Raw genomic sequence first — 24,086 nt, 5'->3', positions numbered from 1 at the left:
TACGGAGCACCAATACTGATAATAGTCGATACCGGTGCGTCATCCAATGTCATGTGTGCAAATTTTTACAAGTACTTGAGTCAAAATAATAGAATACCAGTATTGCCAGTGAAGAATTGTCGTGTAACAGGTGCAATAGGTGCCAAATCTCATATCATAAAGCACCTGGTGCAAGTCGAGTTTACGGTAGGAAATGAAGCAATGAAAAGCTCGTTCCTAGTAGTTAAGGGTTTAGGTGTTGCTTGCATCCTGGGAATGGAATTTTTACGCCAGAGGGACGCAAAAATCGACCTCTTGTGCGGGGAAGTAAGGCTTATGAATGAGGGTATACGTGTAATTTTGCCATTGTTGAGGACACGGGAAGTGCACGGTAAATATTGCCGGAGCTTTCAGTCTAGATTCTAAGGAATACAGCTAATTAATTTATATTCTGACTTAATTACAAGACAAGCATATTTCAAAGAATTTATTACTGAAGACAGAGAGGAAAAAAGGTAATTGGTGAGTAAGAACATTTGACTGAAGCACAACAGAAAGAATTGACTCAGCTACTCACAGATTATGAGAATGTGTTTTCGGAAAAATCCGGTGTTATCGAGGGCGACACCTATAACATCGAAGTGGTACCTCACGATACTTTCTGTCACGCAAACTACACCATCCCGTGGTCAAAGAAGGAGGCAATTACGAAGGACTCTATCCATATAAAGACTTAAAGAAGTTCGCTCAGTGGAGCAACGTTTACATATGTGAGTAGTAGGTTAAGTTTAGAGTGTATTTTTTCCTGTGTGTAAATGTTCAGATTTTAGTGTAACATTTAAAGACAATGGGGCGCACAAGATTAGTGCGATTCAATTTTGTAGATGTTAAGGAATAACAGTATTTTTAAGCAATTACATTTTGAAAGAAAAATGAACATAGAATACTTTACAAATTTCATTTAAAAAATGCTTTAAAAATATTTTAAAAAATTCAACAGCATTTAATGGCGAAAGAATTTTTCATTAGTGTGTCACGAATATTTTTGAACTGTAGTAGTAATGAAACTTATGAAATTCAATATTATAGTGTATATGTTGTTACATGTATTTATGTCTATACCGATCCTGAAATATGCTCAATCATAATTTACTAAACAACACGAGTGCGGGGTGTACATCACCTAAGGTACCTCATGTGCTGTGGACAAGGTACAAAGCAAATTAGTAAAGGCACTAACGCTAAGCACTGTTAAAATATAATGCCGTCTGCTAAGGCAGAGATTTGCACGAATTTGTCGTGTAAACAAACGTCACAAATCTAACACTAATCTAGGAACTTGCACGCTAGGCCTAGATTACAAAATATGTAAAATAATGCGAGAGGCAAAGTTTTGTAAAATCGAGCCTGGCTCTGGAGGGCAAGTACGCAATGAGTAGGCAGACATGACATGGGGACTTACCTCAGATAAGACGGAAATACAATTGTATAGTCAAAAGTCTGAAGACAAGTACGACTGTAGTGGAAAATGGAACGAGGTAATTAGTGCGAGAGACTGGTAAAATCCAGCACGAGCCAAAATTCAGTTCAGACTGAATGAAATACACTCCTGGAAATTGAAATAATAACACCGTGAATTCATTGTCCCAGGAAGGGGAAACTTTATTGACACATTCCTGGGGTCAGATACATCACATGATCACACTGACAGAACCACAGGCACATAGACACAGGCAACAGAGCATGCACAATGTCGGCACTAGTACAGTGTATATCCACCTTTCGCAGCAATGCAGGCTGCTATTCTCCCATGGAGACGATCGTAGAGATGCTGGATGTAGTCCTGTGGAACGGCTTGCAATGCCATTTCCACCTGGCGCCTCAGTTGGACCAGCGTTCATGCTGGACGTGCAGACCGCGTGAGACGACGCTTCATCCAGTCCCAAACATGCTCAATGGGGGACAGATCCGGAGATCTTGCTGGCCAGGGTAGTTGACTTACACCTTCTAGAGCACGTTGGGTGGCACGGGATACATGCGGACGTGCATTGTCCTGTTGGAACAGCAAGTTCCCTTGCCGGTCTAGGAATGGTAGAACGATGGGTTCGATGACGGTTTGGATGTACCGTGCACTATTCAGTGTCCCCTCGACGATCACCAGTGGTGTACGGCCAGTGTAGGAGATCGCTCCCCACACCATGATGCCGGGTGTTGGCCCTGTGTGCCTCGGTCGTATGCAGTCCTGATTGTGGCGCTCACCTGCACGGCGCCAAACACGCATACGACCATCATTGGCACCAAGGCAGAAGCGACTCTCATCGCTGAAGACGACACGTCTCCATTCGTCCCTCCATTCACGCCTGTCGCGACACCACTGGAGGCGGGCTGCACGATGTTGGGGCGTGAGCGGAAGACGGCCTAACGGTGTGCGGGACCGTAGCCCAGCTTCATGGAGACGGTTGCGAATGGTCCTCGCCGATACCCCAGGAGCAACAGTGTCCCTAATTTGCTGGGAAGTGGCGGTGCGGTCCCCTACGGCACTGCGTAGGATCCTACGGTCTTGGCGTGCATCCGTGCGTCGCTGCGGTCCGGTCCCAGGTCGACGGGCACGTGCACCTTCCGCCGACCACTGGCGACAACATCGATGTACTGTGGAGACCTCACGCACCACGTGTTGAGCAATTCGGCGGTACGTCCACCCGGCCTCCCGCATGCCCACTATACGCCCTCGCTCAAAGTCCGTCAACTGCACATACGGTTCACGTCCACGCTGTCGCGGCATGCTACCAGTGTTAAAGACTGCAATGGAGCTCCGTATGCCACGGCAAACTGGCTGACACTGACGGCGGCGGTGCACAAATGCTGCGCAGCTAGCGCCATTCGACGGCCAACACCGCGGTTCCTGGTGTGTCCGCTGTGCCGTGCGTGTGATCATTGCTTGTACAGCCCTCTCGCAGTGTCCGGAGCGTCCGCCCCAGTAGCTGAGTGGTCAGCGTGACGGATTGCCGTCCTCTGGGCCCGGGTTCGATTCCCGGCTGGGTCGGAGATTTTCTCCGCTCAGGGACTGGGTGTTGTGTTGTGTTCATCATCATTTCATCCCCATCCGGCGCGCAGGTCGCCCAATGTGGCGCCGAATGTAATAAGACCTGCGATATGGCGGCCGGACCTGCCCCGCGAGGGGCCTCCCGGCCAATGACGCCAAACGCTCATTTACATTTCCAGTGTCCGGAGCAAGTATGGTGGGTCTGACACACCGGTGTCAATGTGTTCTTTTTTCCATTTCCAGGAGTGTACATTAGTGTTTGTGTACTAATCGAAACAGTTACTTTAAGCAGTGTGAAAAACTGTGGAGGTGAAACTGTGATATGGACAGTGAAGTGCTAGTACTGAACGTTCAACTGCGGTGAAGACACCAAACGCCAATATTACGCACGAAAAACTGTGAATTTGCTTATAATTGTTAACTGTTAACGTGAAGTGAACCCACAGTCAATACTTTTGGGACAGACTGTCATTTCAGTGAGTACAACAATGCGAGATTGGAATGCGATGCGTGGACTGTTGCAAAACAGCGACCGCAGAAACGGCGAATGTTTGTGCTAAGCTTGTATTGGGACTCTCACCAGTGCCTGCGAGTGCGGCAAAAACATAAATGATTTTATCAAGACAAAAACTGACGTGTAATGGAAACAGTATCGCATCAAAACTGCATTCACGAGAGAAGATCCATGTCATGTATTCTGCAGAACAATGCTGGCTTGACACTCGGAAACTGGAGAAAACTTAACAACTGTCTCACTAATAAATGCTTCTTTCCCACTAGCGTAACTATCTGCAGCGGGAGGGAAACATTACGTTGGTTGCGTGTATGTTTCATGTACTGCGTCGGGGACGCGTAGCAGAGCTGACTCCTGCCAACAAGCGCGGGGGAGGATATCATTCCACTCCGCCATGCCCGGCCGAGGCAGAAGCGCATCGCCAACCGTGCAGCCGATCAGCTGATTCTGACGTTCCGCGACGGCGAGAGACACGCTGGCGTCGAGCGGGCGTTGACCTCTCCGCAGTCGCCGCGAACGCCGAGCACCGAACACACCAACCGGCGCAGTCGCGGGCTAAACGTCGCGGCCTATATCATCAACGATACCGCAGTCAATAACGACGATATATAAATTGTTATAATGACCTAATTTCTTTGCATAGGGCAACAAAAATTGTTCGCAACGTATGCACATCCTGTACTCCAATGACATCCCAAAAACAATTAGGTGAAAGTAATCAAAGCAGATAATCTGTCGCTCCGCCGAGGTTTCCCCAGGGTTTCCCTACGGCCGCGCCAAACGGGGAGCGAACAGTTGACACCCCTGGGACTTCAAGAATTACAGACTAACTCGTAATTGTATACCTTCGAACACTGCATAAGCTGCAACCACAAAAAGAATCAGCCAAAATGAATGTACCAACATAACTGTCAACCTAATTGTATTCTATGTCCTTTTCTTTTGTACATGGCTGTATACATAATCAATTGTATATTATATTGTTATGTAAACAACTTCATCTGTATTACACTTTGTGTGCAACTAATATTAAGTACAACGACTAAAAGATACGATGTGACAGATGTAAACTGTGAAAGAAAAATCTGCGTGTGGACGCTGTGGACATGAAGTAGGAAATATTTATGTCAAAAACACGAACATTTTTTTTATGACATAAACATTTCGGGGGGCAATATAGCGTCCCCATTGAAATAATAAGAAAACACTTAAAACAGTATTTAAAAAGAAGAGACGTATTATAATGTAACCGTAAAACAATAATTTCTCTGTGTAAGTTTCGAGTACAAAGAAATATAACAAAATGATCTAAAGAGACGACAAGATACGCTCTTTTGTTAATTTTTTAGTCGTCTTCACTTCTTCTCTTGTCTTGACTGCGTGTAGACGGGTATCTTGCGAGTGGTGGCAAATGTAAGCATATTTGTACGAATTAAGCACATAATATATTGCTTTAATATTATTGAGCACTTTTAATTTGTAAGAGGTGATCCCGATTTCATGTCCGCCTTCCTTAAATTAAGCTGCATTCAAGTAATTTACAGTTCAAGAATCGCAGCGGCCGATGCAGCCTACGACGCCATTACGTGGCGATATTAACCTATAAAAAATTAGCGGAAGCGAAAAACTCGCCTGCTATTAACATAATATTCATTTTTCTCCAGCGCCGCACGAAGTTGCAGAAAATACGTAGCTTTAAGATTCTTATTTTCAGTACCATCGCCGAGAGCCAGAGCCAGGACTCCGACAACAATACAATGGTTAACGTAGGTAAGAAAAAATACTCTCGCGCGTGTGTGGGCCGCAGTTGTCATTAATAACTAAAGATTTTTTGCTTTAAAGTGAACTGACTAGCCGAGGAAAGTAATATGAAAAGTTTGTTCCATTTTTCAACTTATATGCTCATGTTTTAATATTCAGTAAGTCTAACGTTCATTAACGTACCAAATAATTTAAGTTTAATATTGTTAAAAAGGAGAACTTCAGGAAATCATTTAATCGTAAATCAAATTTGAATGAAATGTCATTTTTATTAAGGCCCACCACGTAAGTCGGCAACAATCAAATAATAATAATAATAATAATATATTAAATTACGACGGCCGACGGACGCGAGGATAGAATACTGAAATGTATTTGTAGCTGTTCGCTTACAATTAGAGTACTACTAAGAAATTGGAATCGCACGAAAAGCTGTAATTGTACTGGCAACTGATTAAAACTATGCTAAGTACTGTCATTGAAGCTATTATTTTTCACAGATCTAGCTGCTGCAGAGTTATCTTTCATTTCCTGTCCACCAATAACCGCAACCAATCTGCCTATTGATTTTAGTCGACTTAGCTCTCAGTCAAGGTTTCGTTTGCAATAACTATACAGAAGGGTCAAGGGTAGAGAAGCGTGAAGAGACGATGTATGTACATTGAGGCGGTGGGGAAGAAATGGAAAGAGGGTGGAAAGGAGGAGATGGAGTGAAAGAAGGGGAGCAGGTGATAGGCTGAGAGAGGGGGAGGAAGTGATGGACCGAGAGGGGAAGAGCAAGGGACGGACAAAGTGAAATGGAGGAGCAGATGGAAAGATAGATGTTTATCAACTTCAAACCATTACTAGGCTCGCAACTACTTTATAAATATGGCGTAAGCATCCTTCCTTTCTCGTGATCAAACCTAGAAAATTAATTCCACTTTCTCCTCCCTCTCTACAGTGATTACATTTTCGGATGGCGCTCATTTAATATTTCTATTTCCAGTCCTCCATTTACACAGCAAAATAGAGTCGTCAACAAAGCATCTCTAATAAATTATCACCTACTTATTTTTTGGGGAAGAGCTCAAAAATTAGTTCCTAAAGACAATTTCCCATAGCTAAACCGTCATACCAGCCTAGAAGAAAGGAGAGTGAAAATTTCACTCTGGAAACATCCTCCTGGCTGTGGCTAAGGCATGTCTCTGCTCCGAGATATCCTTCCTTTCAGGACTGCTAGTCTTCCAAGTTTCACGTGAGAGCTTCTGTGAAAGTTCGGAATGTAGCAGACGACGTACTGGCGAAAGTAAAGCAGTGAGGACGGGTCGTGTCGTGCTTGGGTAGCTCTGTCGATCGTCTGGCTTCAGCGGCTACCCGGAGAGGACGCGCCGCACTTCCACCTACGGTGTGTCTGAGCTCGTGTTCGTTTATGTTGCGACTTAGCCTGTGCGCGAGCTTCGCACACTGAGATCATGGCAATTAAGTTCAGGAAATCGACGTTATCTTCCGACTTTTGTCCGTAATATATACGACCGGAAGCCTTAGATGTGGAACGTTTCCTCCGTGAGAAGGCGAAGATCAAAAGAGTAGTACTTCTGGACTTCAACCTCTCGGTAACACCGTTTACATTAAAATGACCAAAGACGCTGCATGCGAGCACATTTTAAACGCGACGGGACAGGGACTCTGATTCCGTCAAGCCGACGCTAACGTAGGAGTTGTCATAGTCTACCATGCGGCGTTAGGCATTAGAACGATTCAAGTTTTCGAACTGCCATTCGAGGTACCTGCAGAGTAATTGATAGTGGCTTTCCGGCCATACACCGCTGTTCATAAACATAAGGCAGAACGCTGGGCCCACATCCGCACATACCCTGTTGTTAACGGGGTGCATCAGATGGCACTGATGTATGCAGGCATGTTCTGTCTTATCTGAGCGTCAGGGGATGTCGGGTCGTAATCGTATACGACGCACAGCCGCATGACTTATTCTCGCTGCGGAAGAGAGGGCTCCATCATCAGATTTGAATGTCTGCAGCGACGGATAACTGAGCTGCCGTCTGGAGGAGTGGTACTTCCCTTGTCGACTACGACACTTCCTGCCACACATGTGACTGTGCTTCAATCGCCGTCGGGTGCCTGGAGGCCCTCAGAATCACGTGGACAGCTGATGGATAGTTTTCCGATCCTTACTGAACTGGTTGTGGAGGAGGAGGCTGACGATGTTAACTTCAACCATGTGCTCAGTTCCAGTGTTTGCTCCGGCTGCGCCAGTGGCCAACGCTAGTGTCAAGCGTGACTCCTTGGTCGACTCTCTGGGTGTCCCGAAGGCGGCCTTTGTGCCTGATGACGCGACTCCCTCCCATCTTGAGATATGGAAGGACACTCGTGCAAACACCGCTCCCCTAAATAACGCAAAAGGATGCTAAATACTAAGCCGGAACGGCTACCTTTTGAAAAAATCAACTTTTCACCGTCTGCGACCGTGGACGAAGGCATCGTCTGTGTGTCTGTGAACGGGCCTCTGTGGCTCTCACATCCGTGGTACGGATTTTTCTGCCTCTGTGGTCCCTACAAACGAAGGAACGATACCAGCCAATCTGGAGGTGTCGGCAGGCGTTAAACAAATGGATAACAAGGCGACTACTGGAATGGAGCCAGAATTTTGGAAACAGCAGATCCCTTACCGGAGTCTCCGCTGTTAGGGGAGGCGACCTCGTGCACCGTGCGAGGGGCACGTCACTGCCTACCGCCGGGTGCTCTCCCATCTTCACAGCAGCGCCCCACCCCGATAGGGCGAAGCTCCATGCATGTCATATCGAAACACTGGATGTCAACGACGTCCGGGCGCCCGTGGATATCCATCCCCTGAAAGAAATGATAAGGGCTTCATTACCAGCCAGAGCGGTATCACAGGAGGTGTATTTAGCAGCGCTGTCACGGATAGCAGGGTATGACTTCTATGCCTCTCATGGTGATCTCTTTGGCCGTGCAGTGGCGGTGTATCCTGACTGACGACTTCATGTATCTCGCGTCTGTCCGAGACGATTCACTTCACGAGTGTCATTAATGTCTATGTGCCTACTGGTACCAGGGGTTGACGTGAAAGGGCACGATCTTCTGCAGAGGAGATTGCCTCACTGTTCTTAGGTCAACATGAACACCTCTTTGTGGGGGGCTGGGGGGCTTTAAATGCGTACTCGGCCGCACAGATCAGAACCCGAACTTTACAATGTGCCAGCAGATATCTCAATGTTCGTGATCGAATCCTACGGGATATCTGGGAGGTAAGGTGAGCAGACGACCCGAGATTCACGTATCACACGAGCCATTTGCAAGTCGATTAGGTTGCATTTATGTTTCCCGCTGGCTGCTTGATGCGGTGCTTGATGACTTGCGCTGGCCTTTGGTGTTCTGTGACCACCGCGCGTACACGTATACACTGCTCCTTCCCTGTCAGGAGGTTTTTAGGAGTCGGGCATCAGGTGAACTTAACACTCAGCATTTGTAGGATCCTGATTGTTGCCAACGTATCACTGAGAGTGGACAAGGTGCCAACGGCGTCTCTGAATCTATGCATGAGTGCCTGGAATGTGCCAAACCGATGCTCTGTCGTACATTCATCACTTTCTAAGGATAGGTGAGCGCTTGGCACAGGTACACTGCCGACTTCTACTTCAGCGCCCTCTGAGACCTTAATGGCCAACCACATTCCCGATAAGTGCAAATTAAACGCATAATGATTAAGAAGAAGCTACTGGGGATTACTCACCGAAAAATACATTAGGCTGTTGTGCATGCCCGCAGACCTGATGTGGTGTGGTGGGAGAATCCCTCCATGCATCATGTTGTGCACGATCGCAGACACTGCAGATAAACCTTAGTCACCGAACTTGTAGATCAGTGTGCGTAGCGGGTCATGTGTAAAGCAGATCGAGTCGATAGCTTTGTCGAACATTGTCGCCGAGTCTACCTTGTTACGGATGGGCCGTCCTGGACTTCGATCCGATCGCTGTGGACATTCCACGCGCTCTGACACATGAGGAGGGGATTATGTTAATTGAACTTTTCGTCTCCGAAGACTTCACTACTACTGTCTTCAGGGTACACTATGTAAGTCGCCCGGCATCGACGGACACCCTACTGAATATTATCGTATGTTTTGTGATCTCACGTCTGCACGATGGACAGATATGTATAATGAACTGATCTCGTCTGCAGCTGCTATTCCGCAAACTACTGTAGAGTGCATTATTGTTCCCGTTCACAAACCGACACCTACAATTACTACGGCCCATTACCGCCATTTCGTCATATTAAGTACTGGTTGCAATATTTTTGTGCAGTTATCGACGGCCAATAAACCCCTTTTAATACGTATCCTCTCCAACGAGCAAACTACGCAGATGGCACAGTTAATGTCCGGACAGCCACTAGAGACTGTCGTGACGTGATTGCGTTGGCAGAGGCGTTTACACTTCGTGGGGCGATCATAGCCGTAGACGCGTTTGACAGGTTGTCCATTTATTTCTATGTTCTGTCTCAGAACGGATGGGCCTGCCTGCCCGGTTCATTAGCGTTCGTTAGACCAAGTCAGAGGTCATGTGGCGGGTCCGATACTGATCCAATGGATGGTTCGCCGAGTTTGCCCACTATCCACGTTCCTTGATGCAGTGGCGCTGGAGTTACTCATATGCATGTAACGACGCAGTTGTCTGGACTCCCCTTACACGGTTACACTTAGCGATGTCCTGTATACGCAGATGACCTCCTGCTGCTGGTCGATTCTTGGGAGGGGCTCGCACTGCTGCTGAAAGTGTGACGATTGTACGCAAATCCACGGCACAGTCTGTTGGTCGCGGACTACCCCTCGAAGACCTGGCGCCTTCGCTGCCCTGGGATCACCTTTACGTCGTCAGGCCGCAGTACAGCGGCTGTCAACTTCCCTCACGTTTTGAGAATTACCCTATGATGATCGCCGCCTCGATACTTTGCATCGTGTTGCCTCCCTGAATACCTGTGTGACATGGCTCGTATTGCTCAGATTCTATCGATTCCAGTTACGATAGGACGTTGTATTCAAGTGGCATTTCTCTATTTTCTGACAGCTGGGTCCATCTCCAGAGTACGCTGTAACACACTTACTCGACCCCAGTCGTCGTGCCAGCGGCCTCTCCTCACCGGTCCGAGTTTGTATCATCAGGACAACGTTTGTGCACCAAGCATCGTTCATTATGGAATTCATTTATGCTCGCTCCGAACTCCCGTGAACGTGCCGACCACGAGAAAAGGACTTCTACGTCCTTTTCCTCCGTAATGTCGCCTGTAACGTCGCAGAACGCTAATTCCCATGGATTACGTGGACTGTGATTTGGCAGCACATTAATCACAGTTTCTTTCCTAACCGTAGCAGATTTGCTGGTATTGTGCGACTTGTGGGAAGTGTCCAACTAATTAGCGGCTCCACGCCTTAGGGCTGGCGGACTTCTGCTTCTATGCTGTCTGTCATAGAGACGACGATGATCATCACCAATACAATTGCGTAGCCGTCGTGGTTGTCTTCGTTTTCTACTAGTGCCCCCGGATGTTATTGACCCAGAATCCTGTCTTTAGCCAGCGATGGAATATTTTCGTGCCACAAAGTCTAGGGTGGTTCTCTGGATCAAAGACTGGACCTCGGAATATTTCTATAGAGATGCTCATCGGTCGCGCCTAGATTTTTGGCAGTACTTGTAGACTGCACATAAGGAGATGGCGCGCTGTTCCCATTATTGCGGGTATTTCGCCAATTATCTTAACAGCTTTTTTACCACGCCCCCACAAAGTTACAGTGTTCCTGGCATGGCAGGCGCCCACCTGATTCGGAACGAAACATGACGTGCCTACACCTTGGATTCGGCTAGTCTGCTATCCTTTATCACCTTGCGGCCTTTCCAGGGTTCCGTATGAGTGGACTACTTTTGTCACTGTATGTATGTACAAAAATAAATAAATAAGTAAAATAAAAATGAACAGTGTGAGGCCGCAGCACAGGGATAGTAGGAGGAGAAGCGGCGTGTCCAGGCCTCGGGATTCGAACCATGCCCACCTTATCTCCTACAGCAAGTAGCTGAATGTGACCCTAATAAGAAATAAAAAATAAAAAATTAAAAAATAATTAATTAAAATGACATGTTTTCCTTGTTTCAAAGCATTCAAGAATCGTAATTAGTTAGTCTGTGGGAGAACACCCTCGGATTAAAAAAATAGAGACAGCAGGCGAGGAAATACCGTGGGGAACCGATACGTAGACTTGTCGATGTTCGAGTCACATTGGCACCAAATAAGTATCGAACTAAATGGAATTTACACCTGTACACTGCGGTATCATGGGTATTACTTTCTGTAAAAGAAAAGAAAAAGAAAACTGGTCCGTAGAACAGTTGCCCGCGACAGACAGTGGTTCGAGTCTTGGTCTGGCGAACAGTTTTATTCTGACAGGAAGTTATATATCAGCACACACTCAGCTGCAGAGTCAAAATTTCATTCTCCAAGAAGAGAAAAATTATTTTCAAAATTTGGAACGTAATTTTAAAGGCCTTTTAATGTTTTTAATTATATACATTCCTAGTCAGTATTTTACATCTTAGGAACTTTTTTTTTTGTGGGAATTATTTCAGTCCATTTCTACGGGTAGCAAGCAGTCACTCTTGAGGACTACAAATTTTGCACCAGTTAGGTTTGTTAAAAATTTTATTATAAACCTGAGCGAGTTGGTAAATTTTAAGCTATGCAAGTAAACTTCCTTAACTTTAACAAATGGTATGCGACGCAATTTTTTATTGCACCGAATTACTTAAAAATTTTGAAGCTTTGTAAACTTATGTCTTGAACCAATTGTAATTAAATTTTTGATGGTTGTTGTTGTTGTTTCCGTGGTCTTCAGTCCGGAGACTGACTTGATGCAGCCCTCCATGCTACTCTATCCTGCGCAAGCTCCTACATCTCCAAGTAACTACTGCAACCTACATCCTTCTGAATCTGCTTTGTGTATTCATGTCTTGGTCTCCCTCTACGATTTTTACCCTGCACGCTGCCCTCGAATACTAATTGCTTAACAGATCTGAAAATGAGGATCCGGCTCAAAACTGGTTATTTAAATAGAAAGAGAAGCGATTTGCGGGTTGAAATTGGAAATTTTTGAGCAAATACGGATCGCGGGTACTTATTAGGTAATACGTCCGAGTCGCCATAATCTGTTAACAGACGTATACATTCATAGCACCGCAATACCTATATCCATATTAATTCAAAGCCCTTTTCTGACTATCAGTGATTCTAACAGGAACGGGAATCGCAACTGTGTGGATTAATAAAAAGAACGATATAAAGCGAAACTACCTTTATTATTAGGTTGGTGCATAAGTTCGTAGCGTTTTTGTTTTGCGTGTTGGTATTCTGGTTGCTGCTGGTTTATTTATCAATCGTCATTTTTATTTGAAGTTCGCTATCGCTATTTGAGGTTACAAACTGTCTTTTCGTCATTTCGAGTTAATGAGTGGAGCTGTGGGCGCCAGGAAATGGAGTGCTAAGTGGAGAAATCGGAACATTTCCGATATATTTGAGTTCAGCAGAGGCAGCCACAAATGTTTGCACCGTGTGTGGGGATACTTCAGTCGGATAGAGCATGGCAAGGGCATGGTTTTCTCGCTTGAAGGAGTGTCGCTTTGACATTAGTGACTCTCCATGGTCAGAAAGACTTTCATGGTAGCATGAAGATTCTTTAAACGCATTCATTCAGAATGATGTATGTCAGTGTGCTCGAGAAGAGGCAAATGTGATGAACTGTGATCACTCCACCATTGTGCGACATTTGCGTACAATGGTAAAGGTTCAAAAATCGGATGTGTGGCTATTGCGTGCTCTAAGTCAGAATCACAAAAATCGGTGGTGGTCATATGTGCATCTCCGCTTGCTCGTCATTAATTAGCTCGTGAACAACACCGACCATTCCTCTCCTGTATCGTCAATGGTGACAAGAAACGGTGTCTCTATGGTAACATATTGGAAACAATGGAATGGCTGAGCCCAAACAAAGCACCAACAGCCTGTACAAAGAGCTGCTCGCATCCATTATAGATTATGCTATGCACCTGCTGGAACAACGACGATGTGGTACACTACTAATTGCTTTCCCGAGGTGTAACCACCAGTGCTGATATTTAATGACGACAGCTGTGACATCTTGCCGACGAAATCCAAGAACAACGACCTGGAAGACTGCCTGAAGTGAGGTTGCTTCACGATAACGCCCGGCCGCATTCTGCTAGACTGACGAAAAGCGCTATACAGAAGTTGAACTGGGAAATCATTCCGCACCCACCTTATTCGCCTGATCTTGCGGCCACAGTTTTTCAGCTTTTTCGCTCTCTATCGAACAATCTTAAAGGAACTTTCTTTCAGGATGAATATGCTCTCCGAACATGGCTCCACGAGTTCTTTGCCTCAAAAAAACGTGATTTGCTACAGTCGGGGAGTCTTAAAAGTTACTCTAGCGTAGGCAGACAGTTGCAAAAAGTGAAGTATAATATATTACTGATGACTAAAGTGTCAACCTAATAAACTGCAAAATGCATTGTGGGCAATGACATAGCGAATACCTAATTACGTTAGCCTTTCAGGGCTCACAATTTTAGTCGAAGGCTCATCTAGAAACATTTTACAAAAATACTAAAACAATATGAAAAATGAAAATGTTGGAATATCATGACGCTGTGTCGTAGCGCCATTCATAGCTCCTATCTAAATCTTACAACAGGTAGTCGCTTCATGCAGGTGTAGTCCCGGCTCGGCCGTGACAGGTGTCCGTTCATACGAGCCTGCTCTTAGCTACCAGTTGCAGCTCCAGCCATGAGCGTCACTATCATAAGGGCGACAAAATAATGTGCGTTGGCGTCATTAGGTGCGCTGATGAACTGACCGCTTGCAGGCCGGCACATCCCACCCAGCCTCCTTCCCCTCTTCCTGCCAATCTGCCGTTTTGTCCGCCGTCCACGCCCAGTATATCCTCTACCCACCACTCCCGCTGGCATATTGCTCCGTCCTAGTTCAGCCATCAGATAAGCATGCAGACCACAACTCTACTGTATCCCATCTCCCTCCGAAGTCAGTTAGTTGTGGGATGTCTCCTTCTTAGACTAATGGCGGGTTTCCAGGCCGTACTAAAGAGGTATCTACTGTGACTATTGATCAGTAGTTCCCGTATTCGAATCGTGATTGTTTCTTTAATGACATAGTCCCAGAACTTAGACATATGTCTCGGAACCTTAGTATGGTCGTAATCCATTCCGCTAGGAAATGTTTCAGGACTGTCGAACTATTAGGCTGCTGCCATCTGGATTGTCATTGGAGTCTCGGCAACGATCTTCAGCAGTACGCTCTGCGTGACCTGTATGTGTCTTGCCACGTTGGCAGGGTATCCGATATTATCCGGATTTCCATAGTCCAAGGTCGTCTTTGACAGTACCAAGCAGTGCCCGTGTTTTAGCTGATGAGTGGAAGACCGTCTTACTTGGTATTTCTGGAGAATTCGTCCCGCCTTTTCGGTTAACGCCAGAAACGCGAATAAATGCAGTGACCACGTCTTCCTTAGCTTACTCTAACGTTTCCAGCGGTTGAACAGTGTTTTAGGGCGTAGGGCTTTCGAAATTTGCCTTTCCTTGTAACCGTTCTTCCTCAGATGTTCAAGTTCATGGTTGACACTTTCATTGTCAGAGCGAGTGCGTGCTCTATGTTTTGAACATTCCATTCCTCTGTGCCAGATGGTGGCTGCCATGTAAGTATAGATCGGTATGCGCCTTCTTCCGCTACATACTGTAGACCAACAAGCCAACTGCACTTCTTTTTACAGGAAAATCCAGAAAGGGAAGCACTCCGTCCACATCGGCTTCGGTTGTAAAATTTATCTTCTGGTATATGGAACTGAGATATGTGAGGAAGTCATTCAGCTTGTCTCTTCCTTGTGAACATACGACGAAGTTGTTGTCCTCATATAAGTTTTCATTTGTCTGATTCCAGGGCTTCCTCCTCGAAATGTTTCATATACATGTTAGCGACAACTGGTGAAAGTGGATTGTCAATGACAACTCTTTTCGTCTACCAGTAGCAGCCAGCGTCGAAAAGATAGTATATCGACATCAAGGAATGCCAAGTTCGGTCGTCTCTATGTCACACTGCTGGCCAACGATTTTTCTAAAGGCACTCTGGTAAAAAGAGAGACACCTTCGACGTTCGCAAGGATGTCAGTAGCCTTAAAGCATAGCAAAAACAGCACGGAGCTGCGAATGTGATGTGAACATTTTCCGACATAGGGGCTAAGCGCATCCTTCAGTTACTTTGTAAGGACGTCGGAGCACCAATTTTGTCAACGTTGGATCATAAAGGAACCCTGCCTTTGTGGACTTTGGACAGTCCACGAAGACTCGCCGTGGTCTAGGAGTAGCGTCTCCAGCGTTAGAACCTTTCACTTGCTAAAATTTTCAAATAAAAAGCAGCGGAAATGGCGGCCGAAGACTTCTTGCATACGAAGTCACCCTCACTATGCCAACGACCTTGTCAGAGAGGTTGGAGAAGTGGACATAGATTCAAGCCAGTCTCTTGCCTTTGTGGTGGGAAACTGCCCCAAAAAGACTGAAGAATCAGCAACGATCAACGGAATGAGGATACACGGAATATTATCGAAAAACGGAGAAACTTTACGAAAGGAAAGGGACAATGTTTATCACTGCACTAGATGCCGCTGTAAGCGGTAGAACATACAAAACAAAACATGTCAGGTACATGTATGTCGGGTACATGTTCGCGTCTGACAAGCTCAGCATGACTGTGTCAATAAAGGCTCACGTGGCTGGTAACGGTGACAGTGCACCAGTAGCTCTGTGGAAGTTTTGGACAGTCTTGGGTATGATAAAAGGCGTTTGTTCGACGTTTGTCAAGGGTCCGGATAAAATGATTACGAAATTCGAAGACAGGTGTTTTTGAAGTTCATTGTGGCAGAGGAAGGAAAGCAACGGGTTCACCCTCAGTAGAAGATGTTGCCACAGCGGGAGGGGTGGAGGAGTGGTGTGCAAATATGCAGTTCAGGGGGAAGTGCCCAAACTTTGGATGTGCCTGTGAGCACGGTGCACACAATTCTACGAAAATCATGCAATGCCATCCATACAAAATGACCCAAGTTCATGTGTTGCATCGTGCTGACCAGCCAGTAAGAAAAACGTTTGCTCTAGAATCTCTTGCTCACATGGAAGTGGACAATGAACGGCCACGCGACATTCTGCGGATAGACGAAACCCATTTCCATCTCCAAGAGCATTTAAATACACAGCATTGCAGAATATGGGCAACGGGAAATCTGCACGCACATCAACTGATACTGGTTTATTCTTCAAAGGTAACTGTGTGGTGCGGCTTGAAGGCATCGTTTATCACAGAGACATATTTTTTAGAGGACCTGGAACCTGCGGGTTCTGTTACCTTTTATCGTCACTAGTAAACGCTTTGGGAGTCTTTTGTGCTCTAGCGTTATTCCAACCCTTCAACAGCGTGGATGTATTGGTAGGATCGTTATTGTGTGGGTTTGCGCTCTTTCGCACAGCCAGTAAAGCACCTGCTGCAGAGGCACTTTGGAAATTCAAAAGTTATCAACCGTCATTTCCTTATAGCCTGGCCATTCAGATCACCTGATCTTAATCAGAGTTACTTTTAGCCGTGGAGTTATTTGAAGGATGCTGTTTTCAATGCTGCAGTTACAAACGTAGGCCCAAACAACACATTGTAAAGAGATCCTTGAGACACTTCGGTCTGTTGCGGATCACATTATTTCCCGATTTCAACTTATGGCAGAAAACGGTGGACAGCATATTGAACACGACTTGCGCCAGTTCAGAACCAATTTCGTTGTTGCTCTTTATGAGGTTTCTGACCTCAAGCCACTTAAAAGCAGATTTCATGGTGTTTTTTTTATGCGGCTTTTGGCTTCAGGACGGATAAGAGCCAATGGAGCTCTTGATTTTTTTTCTGTTTTTGGTCTCAAGACAATTAAAAAGTAATTTTTCCTATTCAATGTGCGGCTTAGACGTGGTGGGTACGCATAGCTAACAGTGACACAACTGTGAACACCAATTTTGTGAGGTCATTCGTGTTGCACAGTGCTTTTGGTTCAGGAGATGAAAATTCTCTTGACGCCTTCCTCAGAGACAATCTCCACTCCTTCCAAATTAACAGTGCGAATGTAGGCAGAAGTGGCTTGAATTCAAAGAAATATCGGCGTCAGTTGAGAGATTTATATCAAATAAATCAACAAACTACGGAGCTGATCCTCCTTTGTACACGTAATAGGTCACAACACTGGGACGACAAAATCATGTCAAATTTAAACGAATGCAACATCCACAACATCCCGATCTTTCACAGAAGCTCTAAATTTAGAGTGGACTTCAATGCTAGATGCTTGTAGTAGTTTCCACAACGAAACCTTGGCTCAAAACCTGACAGAAAGTCAGGGAGCTTCTGATCGTATGTAAAGTATGCTAGCGGCAAGACACAATGAGTGCCATCTCTGAGCGATATCAATGAAAATACTATCGATGACAGTGATGGTAAAGAAGAGTTACTAAACACAGCTTCCCGAAATTCCTTCACCAAGGAAGACGAAGTAAATATTCCAGAATTCAGATCAAAAACAGTTGTCAACATGAGTAACTTAGAAGCTATATCCTAGGAATAGTGAAGCAACTTAAATCACTGAACAAAAGCAAGTTTTCCAGTCCGGACAGTATACCAGATAGGTTCCTGTCAGAGCATGCTGATGCAATAGCTCCGTACTTAACAATCAAATACAGCTTCTCTGTTCGACGAAAGATCCGTATTCAAAGTCTGGAAACATGCACAGGTCACACCAATATCAAAGAAAGGCAATAGAAGTAATCCATTAAATTACAAGCATATGTCAGTAAAGTCGATATATACACATATTGTGTTCAAAAATTATGACTTACCTCGAAGAGAACGGACTATTGACACATAGACAACATGAATTTAGAAAACATCGTTCATGTGAAACACTACTAGCTCTTGACTCACACGAAGTACTTATGCTGTCGACAAGGGATTTCAAGGTGATCTGTATTTCCAGTGTTCCGAAAGCTTTTGATGCGGTACCTCACAAGCGTTTGTAATCAAATTGCATGCTTATGGACTACCGTCTTAGTTATGCAACTAGATTCGTGATTTCCTGTCAGAAAGCTCAAAGTTCGTAGCAATTGACGGGAAGTCATCGAGTAGAACATAAATGATTTCTGGTGTTCCCTTTCGCTATTGCTTATTTGTGTAGACGATTTAGGAGACAATCTGAGCAGCCGCCTTAAGTTGTTTACAGGCGATGCTGTCGTTTATCATTTAGTAGACTCATCGGAAGAGCAAAATCACTTGCAAAACGATCCACATAAGACTTCCGTGTGATGTGAAAACTGGCAATTGATCTTCAGTAATGAAAAGTGTAAGGACATCCACATCAGTGCTAAAAGAAATCCGTTAAACGTCGGTTACACGGGAAATCAATCAAATCTAAAGGTCTTAAATTGAGCTAAATACCTAGGAATTAAAATTAGGAACAACTTACATGGAGAAGAACACGTAGACAGTGTTGTGGGGAAGTTGAACGAAAGACTGTGATTTATTGGGAGAACATTTACAAGACGCAACGAATGTACCAAAGACACTACCTACACTACGCTTGTAGTTCCTCTTTTGGAGTACTTGTGCGCCGTGTGGGATCCTCACCAGATAGGATTAACGGAGTACATCGAGAAAGTTGAAAGAAGAGCAGCAAGTTCTGTGTTATACACTCATGCTCATAAGTTGTGAAGCAACGATCTGGTGGGCCGTTTGCGGGTTTAAATCACATCGGGGTATGACTATGCGGTGCATTTGACCTGCGGTCGTCACACGCTGGCGCTGGCAGCAGTCCGCATACGCAGAGGTGTGTTGGTGCACGTCAGCGTACGGTGCAGCGAGTAAGTGTGCAGACGTTTTCAGACTTGCTAGTGGTGACTGTGTGTTGAAAATGGCTCAAAGAACACGTATTGATGACGTTATGAGTGGTAGAATACTAGGGCGACTGGAGGCTGGTCAGACACAGCAGGTCATAGCAGGAGTCCTCCGTGGGCCACAAGATTATGACAACGATTCCAGCAGACAGGAAACGTGTCCAGGCGCTATAGTAAGGGACATGCACAGTGTGCAACACCACAAGAAGACCGATATCTCACCAGCAGAGTCCGCAGACAGCCACGGAGTACTGTAGGTGGCCCTATTCGGGACCTTAGCGCAGCCACTGGAGCAGTTGTCTCCAGACACACAGTCTACAGACGGATGTTTATTAGTTCGGAGAACTGCAAGGTGCATTCCATTGACCCCTGGTCACAGGAGAGCCTGTAAAGCCTGGTGTCAAGAACACAGTACATGGCCGTTGGAACAGTGGTCCCAGGTTATGTTCACGGACGAGTGTAGGTACAGTCTGAACAGTGATTATAGCCGGGTTTTCATCTGGGGTGAACCAGGAACCAGGTACCAACGCCTTAATGTCCTTGAAAGGGACCTGTACGGAGGTCGTTGTTTGATGGTGTGGTGTGGGATTATGATTGGTGCACGTACACCCTCGCATGTCTTTGACAGAGGAACTGTAACAGGTCAGATGTATCGGGACGTTATTTTGCACCAGTATGTCCGCCTTTTCAGGGGTGCAGTGGGTCCCACATTCCTCCTGATGGATCATAACGCACGGCCCCACCGAGCTGCCATCGTAGAGGAGTACCTTGAAACAGAAGATATCAGGCGAATGGACTGGCCTGCCTGTCCTCCAGACCTAAACCCCATCGAGCACGTCTGGGATGCTCTCGGTCGACGTATCGCTGCACGTCTTCAAACTCTTACGACACTTCAGGAGCTCCGACAGGCACTGGTGCAAGAATGGGAGTTTATACCCCAGCAGCTGGTCGACCAACCCGTTGAGCGGCATGTGTGCTTGTGCATAGTGATCATATACCATATTGATGTCGGGGTATATGCGCAGGAAACAATGGCGTTTTTTAGCACTTGTATTTCGGGACGGTTTTCTCAACTTATCTCCAATACCGTGGACTTACGGATCTGCCTCTCGTGTGTTCCCTATGTGCCTAGGGTATTAGCGCCATTGTTGTGTAGTTGTGTGGCACCACATTCTGCAATTATCCTTAATTTATGAGCATGAGTGTATTTGTGTTATCGAGAAATTGAGGAGAGAGTGTCACGGACATGATACAGGATTTGGGGTGGACATCATTAAAACAAAGGAGCTTTCTATTGCGGGGAGATCTTCTCACGAAGTTTCATTCAACAGCATCCTCCTCCGAATGCTAAAATGTTCTATTGACGCCGAACTACATAGGGGGAAACTATCATTATAATGAAATAAGGCGAATCAGAGCTCACACGGAAAAATATAAGTATTCGTTTTTCTGCACGGTATTGGAGAGAGGAATAATGGAGAATAAGTGTAAAGGTGGTTTGATGTGACCTCTGCCAGGAACTTCAACGTGATTTGCAGAGCAGCCATGTAGAGGTGGATGTAGATGTTTAATGTTCAGCTCTCGCCATAGCAACCGCTTTGCTACTCATCCACCATTTGCAGCCAAACACATTTATGTTATGACGCTTACAGCATCATCTAGTGGTAAAATTTTCGTAAATGTTTTGTTTTTTCCAAAATGTTGCCCACTTCTTGCATTATAGGCCTTTCAAATTTGGCGTTATTGTGAGCAGTGGTTCTTTTTAAAGCTTATTGTAGCGGGAACTTTAATTATAATTAACCTATATGGTCGAAGTTTCATGCTTGACGTCTAGTGACCTTCATTTGTCTGAGTCCACTGCGGGCCGTGTGGCACCGTAAGTCCATTCTCATGACCAGGAATTGAAATGGTTAATCAGCTGCAGACGTAATATGAAAAGTTCTTTGGGCGTGTGCTATGTATGCTGCTCGGTATCCTGGACGACATCATCCAGGCGTCCGGACCGTTCGCCGGATAGTTACGTTATTTAAAAAACAGGAAGTGTTCAGCCACATGTGAAACGTCAACCACGACCTGCAACAAATGAGGATGCCTAAGTAGGTGTTTTAGCTGCTGTCGCGGCTAATCCGCACATCAGTAGCAGACAAATCGCGCGAGAATAGGGAATCTCAAAAACGTCAGTGTTGAGAATGCTACATCAACATCGATTGCACCCATACCATATTTCTGTGCACCAGGAATTGTATGGCGACGACTTTGAACGTCGTGTACAGTTCTGCCACTGGGAACAAGAGAAATTACGGGACGATGACAGATTTTTTGCTCGCGTTCTATTTAGCGAGGAAGCGTCATTCACCAACAGTGGTAACGTAAACCGGCATAATATGCGCTATTGGGCAACGGAAATTCCACGATGGCTGCGACAAGTGGAACATCAGCGACCTTGGTGGGTTAATGTACGGTGTGGCATTATGGGAGGAAGGATAATTGGCCCACATTTTATCGATGGCAATGTAAATGGTGCAGTGTATGCTGATTTTCTACGTAATGTTCTACCGATGTTACTACAAGATGTTTCACTGCGTGACAGAATGGCGATGTATTTCCAACATGATGGGTGTCCGGCACATAGCTCGCGTACGGCTGAAGCGGTGTTGAATAGCATATTTCATGACAGGTGGATTGGTCGTCGAAGCACCATACCATGGCCCGCACGTTCACCGGATCTGACGTCCCTGGGTTTCTTTCTGTGGGGAAAGTTAAAGGATATTGTAACGCCGGATGTGCATATCCTCCTATTTCCATCTATGGTACTATAAATGTTTTCTTTATTTTGCATATTTATGCATTTATGTCGATGTATAATTGGTTTGTTTTTTAAATGTTATTTGTACTTTTACGCTGGGTCTTGCCTAGGGAAAACTATGCTATCGAACGATTACATCGATAGGTCGTGTGGAGAACCACAGTGTTTAGGATCTTGGGTAGTGTTAACTCTGTCGCGTGGAGCGCGGGCAGAGGGAGAGTCTGGCTGGAGTAGTGCAGTGGAGCAGGTGTGTTGTGTGACGCTCCCGCGAGCTGTCGCGCTTTCGGGGTTTGGCAGCATGTAATTGCGCTCGACTTGCTGTGATAGTTTCAGACACGGTGTCGCGGACGGGAAGTATTAGCTGGCGCACATCAAGAGCCCGTTTCGCCTGGTGACCGTGTCGAGAAGAAGGCGCGCCAACATCCAGCTTCTGCAACAGCGACGGCCGACAATGAGTGACTGTCGCCACCTCCTCGATCGACGGCTTCAAACCTTCAATCAACCAACAAGGAAGACTTAAGGTTTTAGAACTGTATGGCAGAACTAAGCTATTCGAACTGTTCCATTTGCATCACTAAAATACAGAAACTTAGCATGAGCCTTTGTTGCTCATTGTCCCAATTTCATTACCAAGCAGGGTCTCTTCCTTTTCCGAAATGAACCCGAGTTTCGTTGAAATTCAAACGCCAGCATTGAAGTAATATTATTCCATTTCACTGCTTTAATTTCAAAGTTCAGTTGAAGTACTCATAGCTGGCTACAATAACCAAACAGAACTATATTTAGATTAAACAAGCACAAATTAAGAGTGCAAGTTTTGTTACCATATTTTAGCCTACCTGTGACTGCAGCTCAGCTTGGTACGTACTAAATTTTACTATTGTTAACTGTTCAAAGATAAATCTCTTATTTCTAAAACGCGTAGATTCAAGTTGCTTTCGAGATGATTGTTGAGGTAGCCAAAGACTAACCTTACTTTATTTTATTTCGTAGTGCTTAACAAACAAAGTTCACTACTAATTTCAGTCACTAAATTAAATTTCAATTTTCCGGTTTTATTAATCCTTTTGCTAAATTAAGTCAAAGCGTAGCAAAATTTTTTGCTTCTGACAAACATCCAGTTTTCACACAACACGTGTCAACCTTCAGTTGCCACGCTTTTAGTGCTAATTATATGTGCATTATCCTTTCTTTTTCATTTATTATAGTAGTTGTCCATAGGACTGGCACCGTACTTTTCCTAAATCTCCAATATTTAATTAACGCCAGTTAATTGTTAACGTAACGACTGGACATTTACTTTCTTTATTAACTTTACCCTTTTTCGAAATTAATTTCCACCAGTTTCATTTGCAGTTTTCCCTTCATTTAGATGTAACCCTTCCTCCCTGTTTACCGACAGATTAACCTCGGTGACGATTGCTTTTCCCAAATTTCCATTAGGTACACGCGGTTTAATTTGTCACTGTCATTAAGGTCGATAAGTGACGGGGGGAGGTTACAATATTTGCAATCGATATCCACCGACGACTGACAACATGCGTCATCGCATTGTCAGTGCATGTGCGAACATTACGGAAGGCGAACTACTCGCTGTTGACAGGAATGTCGTTACACGTGTTGCCAAATTCATTGAGGTTGACGGACATAATTTTAAGCATTTATTGCATTAATGAGGTATTTACAGGTAATCATGCTGTAACAGCATGCGTTCTCAGAAATTATAAGTATACAAAGGTACATGTATCACATTGGAACAACCGAAATAAAATGTTCAAACGTACCTACATTCTGTATTTTCATTTAAAAAACCTACCTGTTACCAACTGTTCGTCTAAAATTGTGAGCCATATGTTTGTGACTATTACAGCACCATCTTTCACAAAGCGAAAAAAGTGGTCCAACTAAAACATTCAT

Source organism: Schistocerca americana, chromosome 3 (genome assembly GCF_021461395.2).
Source record: "Schistocerca americana isolate TAMUIC-IGC-003095 chromosome 3, iqSchAmer2.1, whole genome shotgun sequence".
In the NCBI taxonomy this organism is placed as follows: Eukaryota; Metazoa; Arthropoda; class Insecta; order Orthoptera; family Acrididae; genus Schistocerca; species Schistocerca americana.
Note: the sequence above shows the minus strand (reverse complement) of the source record.